Below are 11170 nucleotides of genomic sequence, written 5' to 3'. Positions count from 1 at the left end.
TGCTCCCATCTATCCCTGCCTGAGCATAGTGTTTCATTCAGTGTGTGCTTGCACTCTGAAGGTGCCAGGTCCCGTTCTGTGTTCTCTTGTCTGCCTATCCTGGAGGCTGTATTTCCAGGCCTGTCTGAACACGCTCCTAGCCTGTTCCTCCTGCCTTCTAGGGGCCGATTACCTAGACCCGTTCCTGTATCTTGTCTGACCTGTCTGAACACGCTCCTATCCTGTTCCTCCCGCCTTCTAGGGGCCGATTACCTAGACCCGCTCCTGTATCTTGTCTGTCCTGTCTGAACACGCTCCTTGCCTGTTCGTCCTGCCTCTCTGGGGGCCGTATTCCCAGACCCGCTCCTGTATTCCGCTGCAGTGTCGGTCTCCTCCGTACACTCAGTTCCAGTCTGAACTCTCTCCTATCCTTTACCTGTTTTGCCTCTATGTCCGTTCCCTTCCTTTTTCTGCAGAGTCTGAACTCGTACCTAACTCCTGCTTGTTGTCTCTGTACTCCCGTTTGTGAGTTTGTGGTCCACTCGCTACTTCTCTGCTAGTACCCTGTGGGTGTCTGGCTCTGCCTTTCCCTTCCTGTCTGTTCCGTGTGAACAGAGCCCTGTCCCCCCTACTCAGCCTAGCCTGCTCTGACTCCTTTGCTCACCGCTCCGGCGGTTCTAGCCTGCTCTGACTCCTTTGCTCACCGCTCCGGCGGTTCTAGCCTGCTCTGACTCCTTTGCTCACCGCTCCGGCGGTTCTAGTCTGCTCTGACTCCTTGCTCACTGCTCCGCAGCCTTGCTCCGCTCTGACCCTTTTGCTCACTGCTCCGGCAGCCTTGCTCCGCTCTGACCCTTTTGCTCACTGCTCCGGCAGTCCTGTCCTGCCCTGCTTCTGCCCGCTGCTCCGGCAGTCCTGTCCTGCCCTGCTTCTGCCCGCTGCTCCGGCAGTCCTGTCCTGCCCTGCTTCTGCCCGCTGCTCCGGCAGTCCTGTCCTGCCCTGCTTCTGCCCGCTGCTCCGGCAGTCCTGTCCTGCCCTGCTTCTGCCCGCTGCTCCGGCAGTCCTGTCCTGCCCTGCTTCTGCCTGCTGCTCCGGCAGTCCTGTCCTGCCCTGCTTGTGCTCGCTGCTCCTGCAGCCCCGTCCTGCTCTGTTCTTGCCCACCGCTTCGGGCGTTCCCTCTCTGCTGTGGTTGTCTACCGCATCTGCGGTTCTGTGACCCAGTCTGTACTGGGTCTTAACCTTTCTGTGCTCCAGCCCGTCCTTTCGGCCAGTACCTCCCTGCCTGCATACTCGCCTGTATCCACCCATCTGCATACCTGCCGTGTTTGCTTACATCCACCAGTCTGTGCCAGCCTAACCTGCCTGTTCCTGAGTCCCAGTGTGTACTGGGTCCTATCCCGCCTGTGTTCCTACCTGCTAGTGCCTCCCTGTCTGCACTCTAGCAGTGCTTGCCTGTACCCCTCTGCCTGTATTGTTCCTGAGTCCCAGTGTGTACTGGGTCCTATCCCGCCTGTGTTCCTACCTGCTAGTGCCTCCCTGTCTGCACTCTAGCTGCGCTTGCCTTTACCCGCCTGCCTGCATACCAGTCGTGCCTGCCTATACCCTCCAGTCTGTGCGCCAGCCTAACCAGCCTGTTCCAGTAATCCCTGTGTGGGTCAACCCCCGTGTCCGGAGTTTGACCTGGAGTAGCACCTGGTCCCTCTGCCCGGTTTCTCCCTGGTGCACTGGCGTCGTATGCCGTCGTGCCATCTTGGTCGGATCGGCCAGATACTTAGTCACGCCCCTCCAGGCACTCTCCGGTTCATGGTCCAGTGGAACCACAACACCCGCACACGCCAGTCAGTCCGGGCGTGTGCATAACAGCTGTGATCCCATACTGTCCTGTCTGTATACTCTTTTCCTTCCTCCCCCGCCCAGGAGATGTGGTATGATCAGACCATGTTCCTGCACGGCCAGACACAGCCATTACACAGTACATAGCAGGGGCACATTTATAAGATTATCTCAGCACAGGAACATTTTTTAACACATCCAATTGTGATACTTATTTTTATTCCAAGATTTATTGATTAAAATATACTGTGTTCATGAGACAACCCCTTTAATACATTGCTCAATGTAAGTAGGTCATTTTATTATTAGGTAAAAAAAAATGTTGAAATCAGTGTGTATTTTATCCCTTCACGGATTGATGTCCCTCTGGGTGTTTGATGAAGGCTGTCGATCAAGAAATGATGGTCAGCTAACAACTAGGACTCAATGAGTCTTCACCATTACCTTCTAGATGACTCTTAGTAACCTTTTTTTTACATATCGCACATGCTGATTTATAACTTCTTTTTCTCCCTCATAGTGAAACAGACAATTTAAACAGGGGAATGTTTAGAACGTTATTTAAAACTTCTAGATGATTTTAGTGACAAGTTCCCTTATTACTTGGAACACATGGAGAAATTCATCATTAAAGCCTAGCTTTCAATCTTCTTAATAAATGTCAAGCACAGGTGTTATAATTCTTCATTGCAGCATTCAATTATCAATTACTTCTATTTGGCTAGCAAAAATGTATGTTCCTCCGTAAATCTACTACTAAGTGAAAACACTGCATTAATAGTCTATAATATTTTAACATCCAATAGAAAATTAACATTTGGCGAAAGATAACAAACAGGATACCATCCATCCATAAAAAAATAGATTCCCAAGTTTTCCTTGTGCGCTTATCAGGCTTTTTGCAATGGTTAAATTCACAATGTATGAGAGCATTGAAAACAGCTGAGTTAGCTTCTTCTCTATAGAAATGGATGGTGCATAGTCATTCTGCCCCGAGGAATTAGAGAGGTCCAGTCAATTGAAATAAATATGTAATTCTTTTTACCTGGTGTAAATATCATTGATGTTGTATTTCTTTTGTTTCTGCTTCTCTCCGTTCCTGAGATATATCCCTTTCTTTACTGTACATAAATCAAGAATTTTTAGTTAAAGGGAACCTGTCATCATTTTTTTCTGATATGACCTATGGCCACCACCTTTCATCCCAATGTGACAGTATTCTATAATGCTGCACATATTATTCCAATTCGCCCTGCAAGGCAAAAAATAGACCTGTTAATATACTCACCTACGGAGTCTGGTCGATGGGCGTCGCTGGTCTTGGTCCGGTGCCTCCTTTCTTCTTGCGATACCGTGTTCCTTTTATGCTTCGAGTGGATGACGCTTCCTACGTCTTTCACACAGTGTTTCCCTTCTCACTTCTACGCAGGCGTTCTTCTCTCTGCCCTCCCAAGGTCAGAGCAAAATACTGCAGTGTGCATACGCCGGGAAAGGTCAAATGAGCGCCGACTCATGTGCACTGCTGTACTCTGCTCTGCCCTCGGCAGGGCAGAGAGAAGTATGCCTGCGCAGAAGCGCGAAGGGGAACACTGTGTGGATGACGTAGGACGCATCATCCACACGAAGCACAAAAGGAGCATCGCAAGAAGAGAGGAAGCACCGGACCAAGACCAATGACGCCCATCGGACCAGACCGCCCCGTGAGTGTAATAATGGGTCTTTTTTTGGCCTTGCAGGGAGAACTGGAGTCATATGTGAAGCATTGTAGAATGCTGTCACGTGGGGCTGGAAAGTCGTGGCCGTAAGTTATATAGGAAAAAACTGGTGACAGGTACCCTTTAACTGCGCGTGTCTTCAAGAAAACTTCAATAAAAAGAGGGCTAATTAGGACCACCACTATTTGGATAAAAATACTAGATTTAAATGCAGGTAAAAGAAGGACCCATTATTCAGTAAGGGTGAGAGGAGCAGAAACAAATGAAAAACAATACCAGATTTAGGAGAACAGCTGCATTTACCTTAAGTAAAAAATATACAAATTTGTGGCAAGTTACAGGTCCTCTTCAGATAATGAATGGAAAAAGGTGGAGGACCCACTGAACATGAGCTTTGCTTTAGATGCTCATATCTCCCAATTTCAGGACCACAACCCTTCTGATAGAACAGTTGCCAAACTGCCAGTTTATGCCTATGCGGAAGAAATTGATCAAGATATGGCATGTTTGTAAGAGAATTTAAGGTTAACTATTTTATTTTTACTTGTTACTGTAAAAGGCAGTGCAATATTAATTATTTTTCTAATTTATGACTTGAAATGAAAATGGAAACATGCCCGGATAGGAAAGACTAACAGATAAAAGATGTTGCTTGAGAATGAAAGTAACCAATGGATCATCGCATACAATGTGTTTAATTCATTGGGAATAAATGTATGTAGTTTTGGACAAGTTTCGTTAGGTCCAAAAGTGGAAAAATCTGTTTGGGAACCATCAATAAATAACATGATAATATTCTAGAGGTAAGTAATTGGCTCCAAAGTCAGTTCCAAATGTGGTTGCCTTTTGCTGGAACATCAGGGCCCCTTGTTTTGTCAGGGACCACTTTGGTGAGTTAGCCCAAAACTGCATGTATGATTGAAGCAGATGAGGCGTTCCTTCATGTTGATTTGTATGAAACCCATCTATTTGCCTACAAACATTATGTGCTGTAGCTGTTCCGGCTCCAATGCAATAAGAATTTGGGCAAGGAAACAAGATCAGCATTAGCGGTGCGGACTATCCAACAAACTGTTAATATAGGATATTTGCTACAAAAAGGTAAATCTCATCAAGAACCACAACTATGGCTGTTACATGTAGAAAGGGGCATTCAGGGATGAAGCAGTAACTACTGGAATCACTGCAAATGTTAATATTTAATTTATGTTTAAATGTTTTCTATATTTAAGTTGAATATGAGGAAATCTCACGAACATATGTATTTATTGCTAAGGCTTAATTCATTTATGTCTGATGCTCCGGGTGTTTGGTAGTGTATGTTGTATTTATTAATTTGCTTCCTTTGTAACTGATCTGTTCTTTCTGTAATGTGCACTGATTTTATTTTATTTTTTTCGTGTTAAATTGCATCAATGAGCAGCACTGTAAATTAGATCTTTTGTAAGAAGCAATGTATGCAATTTTTATTTGGAGTAGTTTATATATTGTGTCTTCATAAATTAATATTTCTTACATTCAGAGCAACAAATTGTGTTTGTGCTGTAAATTTGGTGGATGTTAGGAAATAAAATTGATTATAAAACACCAAGGAACGTTATCTTGCTTTATTTATGTTCTAGTAAGTAGGTTATATGCTGTAGTTTTAGGCATTTTTGTTTCGAGTACTGTAAAATATTTTACATTTTTGGGTTTATTGAGAGCAGCAAAAAATAGTTTAAAAAAAATTCATGCTGTATGCAAATACATCCTTGAGCTTTATTCACGCATCAGTATTTTGTATCAATATTTGTGAACCAAAATTATGAGTGGAATCAGCAATTCACAAGTCTTCGGTGTTTTAGACCCACTCCTGGTTTTGTATATAAACCTATCCAAGCATAAATACCTACCGTATAATAATACCTACCAGAGAATAAAGATTATGTTAGGGTATATCAACATATCAACAATAAACCAATATTACTTCATAATCATGATTTTATTATTACATAAAAAATACTAAAAACAACATAACACAAAGATACGATTAAAAATGTGAATGGCATAGGGGAGCGAGAGGTCTCCAGCTGATCGCAAGAAAACAAATACAATTAATAATAATAATAAATGCATGATCCAAACCTGTATTGTGTTCACACAATTAAATATGGCATAAAAATAACAATTTAAATACAATAGAAAAAGGTGAATCAAATATATAATTGGTATAAAATTCTATAAATAAAGTGTGAGTACAAGTAATAGCAATGTCTGAATAGTCAAATACTATATATCCAATAGGCAGATGTGTATAATATAGGCCTGCATTGATAGTAAATACAGGTTGGCTTGACTAAATAAGCCAAATACAAATGAAGAGATAAAGTTTGTTAGGTGTAGGTAAAAAACCTTCAGTATAGACCTGTGGTCATATCGAATGGCGGCCTCCTGATCTCCTGCACCCCATTGCGTGTTTCACATAGCCGCTCTTTGTTCTGTCCTACAAATACTGATGAAATATTGACCAATGTACTGATGTGTGAATAAGGCCTTAAAAGTGCATTTAAACACACCCCCAATGCACTTTCAGCAGGATTTGCATATAGCTATTGTTAGATGTTTCGTGACTGGTGCATCAGATCTCTTTCTGAGCCTTACATGCATAGCAAAATCTAAAAATCACCATGATCCAGATGCCATGAACTGACACATGCCCTTATTAAACAGGACATGTCAGCAGGATACTTGATCCCTAACTAAAAGTATGAGTGTAAAGCCCCTTTAATATGTATTACATTCACACCGTTCTGGTTGAGTTTCTCGGGGTATTTTTGTGCAATTTGGCTAGCGTCTCCGAAACAGAAATTGACATGCTGCAGCTCGTAGAGCCGCGCCGCCGGTGGGTTTATGCGGCGTCAAATAGAAACACAGGGTGCATGAGATTTCTATAAATCCCATCCACTGTGCTTGTATCGTAGAACATAGAGCTTTACACGCAGCGCAGGTGATCGGCATCCAAAACGCTGCTATTACGGATCATGGGCACATAGCCTTAACGTTCCATATTAAATCTAATGTAAATATATGATTTATAAAACTACTGAAACAAAATACTAGCAGTTTCATTTTCAATGTTCTTAAATGTAAATGAAATTGTAACTAGAATAAGTCATGTAAACATGCATCTGCCACTGCACTAAATAGCTTGTTCCCTGTCGTGATCAACAGAGGATGATGATTCTCAAAGAGAAATCAGCTCTCCCAGCTTGTTCAATAATTCATCTATTTCTGCTCTCTTATGTAGCTAATGATCCTCTTCCTTTCCTATTCAATTCACTTTGTTGTGTGTTTGTGCATCTTGTCCATCTGTCACCAGACTACTGCTCTTAAGCACCTGTTACTGCATATTCCAAAGTTCATTTCAGGATCTTTCATTTTGCTCACTAGAATTAATTATCTCCACAGCGTACAGCACGGCTTCAGTTATTCATTCATTTTCTTCTATGAAATAATCTTGTATCAAATGATTTACAATGGTTAAACCACAATTTAGCGCTATACTATACTGTGTAGCTGTTATATATAATTGACGTTGATCCAATACAAACATTTTCTTGAACTGTTACATTCAAATTCGGTTGTCCATTTTTTACCATCTGTCCATCAGGCGAGCACCACTATTCTACCTAGTAAAAAATGAAATCTGACTCATTCATTATAAGTCAGTTGATCTGGCAAAATCAATAAGGATACTCTACAATACAGATAATGGCAGATCATCATGGATCAAAAGCTATATGTACAGTAATAGATGGTTTCTAAAAATTAATTTACAGGATGATCAGTAGCCGAAACATGACAAGTACACAAGCCAATGTGATGACATGAGTTCTCAATCAGACAATGGCTCTAACAAGGTTGCAGAGAAAACCCCTTAGCCCAGATCACATAAATAGATTCCTATATGATCAAGTAACCAAAACTTTATTAAAGGACATCAGATGTGTTTGGCCATGTTGAGGTTGTTACAGAAGTCTTAAAGGAGTCACCCAGTCATTTAAAATGAATGGCATATCTTGAGGGGGAGGCAGTGGGGGCGATAAAGGGATCCCCCTCTCTCTGTTTACTACTTTGATAACCCAGTCAAAGTTGGCATCCGATTTGTTCAGCACTCGTGACTGGTGTTGTCTGCCATCTTGGCCATTGTAGCAGAATTCTGGCATCTGAGGGATTAAATTGCTTTGATTGTAGATGTCATGATCTGCAGGCTGGAGTATGCTTGTCAGTTTCCTGCATTTTTTTTTTAGTGGGGGTAATGAAATGTATTATAGCATTGCCCCACTTAAATAAATGCAAGAGCGAAATGCAGAACCATTCAGGGCTACAAAAAAATGCCAGCTCTAGGACCTATGTCAATAATAGTTAACAATACTAAAGTCCCAAAAACTACCTGTTAGTTTTTGTCTCATAGGAAATAAATACAGTCCTGGATAACCTGTTTAGCCCCTTCACCCCCAAGCCTCTATTCAACTTCCTGACCAGGCCAAATTTTACAATTCTGACGAGGGTCACTTTATGTGGTAATAACTCTAGAACGCTTCAACGTATCCAAGTGATTCTGAGATTGTTTTTTCATGATGTATTTTGTGTTAGTGGTAAAACTAGGTCGATATATTTTGCATTAATTTATGAAAATATCAGAATTTTGTAGAAAAATTAGAAAATTTCGCAATTTTCAAACTTTTAATTTTTATGCCATTAACTCAGATAGTTACATAACACAAAATAGTTAATAACTAACATTTAGTTGGATGGGTTAAAAGTTTATCAGCAATTTTTCATTTTTCCAACTTACAAACCCAATTTTTTAGGGACCACATCACATTTGAAGTGACTTTGACGGGCCTATATGACAGAAAATAACAAAAAAGAACAATATTTAAAAAACTGCACCGTCAAAGTGCTTAAAACCACATTCAAGAAGTGTATTAACTCTTCAGGTGCTTAAAGGAATTAAAGCAATGTGGAAGAAAAAAGTTTTACTTTTTCCTACAAAAATGTTGCTTTAACCCCAAATTTTACTTTTTTACAAGAGTAATAGGGCAAAAATACTGACTGTACAATTTGTTATGCAATTTCTCCTGAGTTTGACGATACCCCATATGTGTGGGAAAACTACTGTTTGGGTGCACGGCAAGGCACAGAATGGAAGGAGCACCATTTGACTTTTGGAACACAAAATTGGCTGGAATAGATAGCAAACGCCATGTTGTGTTTTCAGTGTCCCTGGTGTGGTGTGGAAATTTCAACTGAATGTACCAATATACTACATGTAATCAGAAAATACGTTTTAGGCACAGTGCAAAGCTCAGAAGGGAAAGACCGACATATTATAGTGCAGATTTTGCTGATATGGCTTGCGGGTGCTATGACCCACTGGAAGAGCCCCTGAGGTGCCACAACATCAGAAATCCCCCATAAGAAACCCCATTTTACAAACTACACTTTTCAATGAATTCATCTAGGGGTGCAGTGATCATAAGGACACCAGGGTGTGTCACAGAATTTTATACTGTTGGGCAGCAAAGAAAAAATAATTAAATTTTTCCCATCAAAATTTAGTTTTAGCCCCAGATTTTACATTTTCCCACAGGGAAATTGGTAAAAATGGTACCAAATTGCTCCCACAATTCCTGCTGAATACTGCATATGTGGCTTTAAAGTACTGCTTAGCCACACGGCAAGACTCGGGAGGGAAGAAGCGCAATTTGACTCTTGAAACACAGATTTTCCTAAAATAGTTTGTGGACTGTATATGGACTACATATACAGAGCCCCTCTGGGAATTTATCTACAGGTGTAGTGATGAGTTTGACTCCATGGGTGTTTCCAAGAAACGAACAGCAATGGATGTTGCTAAGTGAAAATTGCACATCTGCTATTGTAGTGCCCATACATTGTAGTGCCTAGTACATTATGCCCAGCTTGTGCTACTAGAGACATACACCTGTAAATTAAACGGGCTCCGATTGCTACAGAAATGCCAAACATGAGAATGCTAAATGTGGTTTAGGGACACTAGTACTCAGAAGGGAGCATGACATCTAGATTTGGGAGCACACAATTAGCTAAATTTCTTGGGGGGGGGATAGCCATAGCGCTTTTACAGAGCCTTTGTGCTACCAGCAACAAGGAAGCCCCTGTATTTCCTTTGACAGATGACGGACCTGAGTGGGAACTTGCTTTTTTTGTGGATTGAGTTGAAGCTCTGAGTGTGAATATTTGACCTAACATTTTGGATCATATTTATCCTGTGCTCTATGCTGAGCACTTGCATTGGGGTTTCCATCTAAATCTCCGAATGACGTGATTCAGATGAAACCACCGACGGATCAATTCACTACAATGAGGTGTCATGCTTCTGGATTCGAACCCTGTGGTCGGTGTCTCTTCCAACTGAGCCACAACAGATACACCATTTTTTTGAGTGTGCAATCACCTTTCCAGTGCAGCTTTAAAAACCTTCCCTTACTGGTGTTTCCTGCTGGTGATAGACTTCATTCATTCACTTTTCTGTAGTTTGTGTTGGTTGCAGTTGTTTTGTGTGTGATTCCTTTACTCCTTAGACAACTGTTACTCTAGTGATCCTAGGAGCTGCTAAAGATATTCAGGGTAAGCCATTTTAGAGTGGGAGTGCCATTGCGTTATATTATGGTCCCAACCTCCATGGTCAAGCAGGGTCAGAGGAGGGTTTTCCTAGTCTGAACAGGGACCTGTCAGATTCAGTTGATTGTCTCCCTGATTTGTAAGATACCAGTATGAATGTCCTTTGGCAGTCATAACATGAGGCAGCAGAAATACGCTGGACTCTGTCTGGTCTCTGTTCAGTATTGTTCTTCTTTTCAGAAGTGCACAAAATTGTTACTGACAGTGCTTTTATGCATGCTTAAAAAGACAGACATCGCTGATTCATATGATAGACGGTGTCCACAGTGTCTCCATCTGCCTCATTATAGGAATCTTCCACCGGGGGTTCCGTCTGAATCACGTATTTAAGAGATTTACGCGGAAACTCCAGTGTCAGCACTCAAAGTAGAGCGCAGGGTAAATGAGAGCCGAGCGATCTTTGGGAGGCACAATGAAAAAGAATCAACAGTAGGTGAAGAATTGGTTTTATTTATTTTATTTGTTATAGAATTTATTTTAATACATTTTTATGCTGTTTCTTGTGCGGTATAAGTGATTAGACGACTTTACTCTTCGGGACGGTGCAAAACAAAGTTTTTGCATCACCATATTCAGATGGCTATCATTTTTTAGTATTTCTGCAGAATCATGTTTTTTTTGTGGGACGCGTTGACGCTTTTATTGGTAACATTTTCGGGAACATAACATTTTTTGATCGCTTTCTATTCTGATTTTTCGAAGTAAGAATGAACAAAAAACAGCAATTCAGGAGTTGTTTTTGGGGATTTTTTTATTTATGTTCACCGTGTGGTAAAAGTGATAAGACGGCTTTATTCTTCAGGTCAGTACGATTCTAACTGTTACGGATCCGGGTGGTGGAACCTCTGTGCTGCAATGCAAGGAGGGACCAGAGGGGCATAACTAAGTGCCAACTTGGTCAGACCCTGGCCACACGGCGGCTTAGTCGACTCCGAGAA

The sequence above is a fragment of the Phyllobates terribilis genome, unplaced genomic scaffold (genome assembly GCF_046119375.1).
Source record: "Phyllobates terribilis strain yellow unplaced genomic scaffold, ASM4611937v1 Scaffold_4__5_contigs__length_816908805, whole genome shotgun sequence".
Lineage (NCBI taxonomy): Eukaryota > Metazoa > Chordata > Amphibia > Anura > Dendrobatidae > Phyllobates > Phyllobates terribilis.
Note: the sequence above shows the minus strand (reverse complement) of the source record.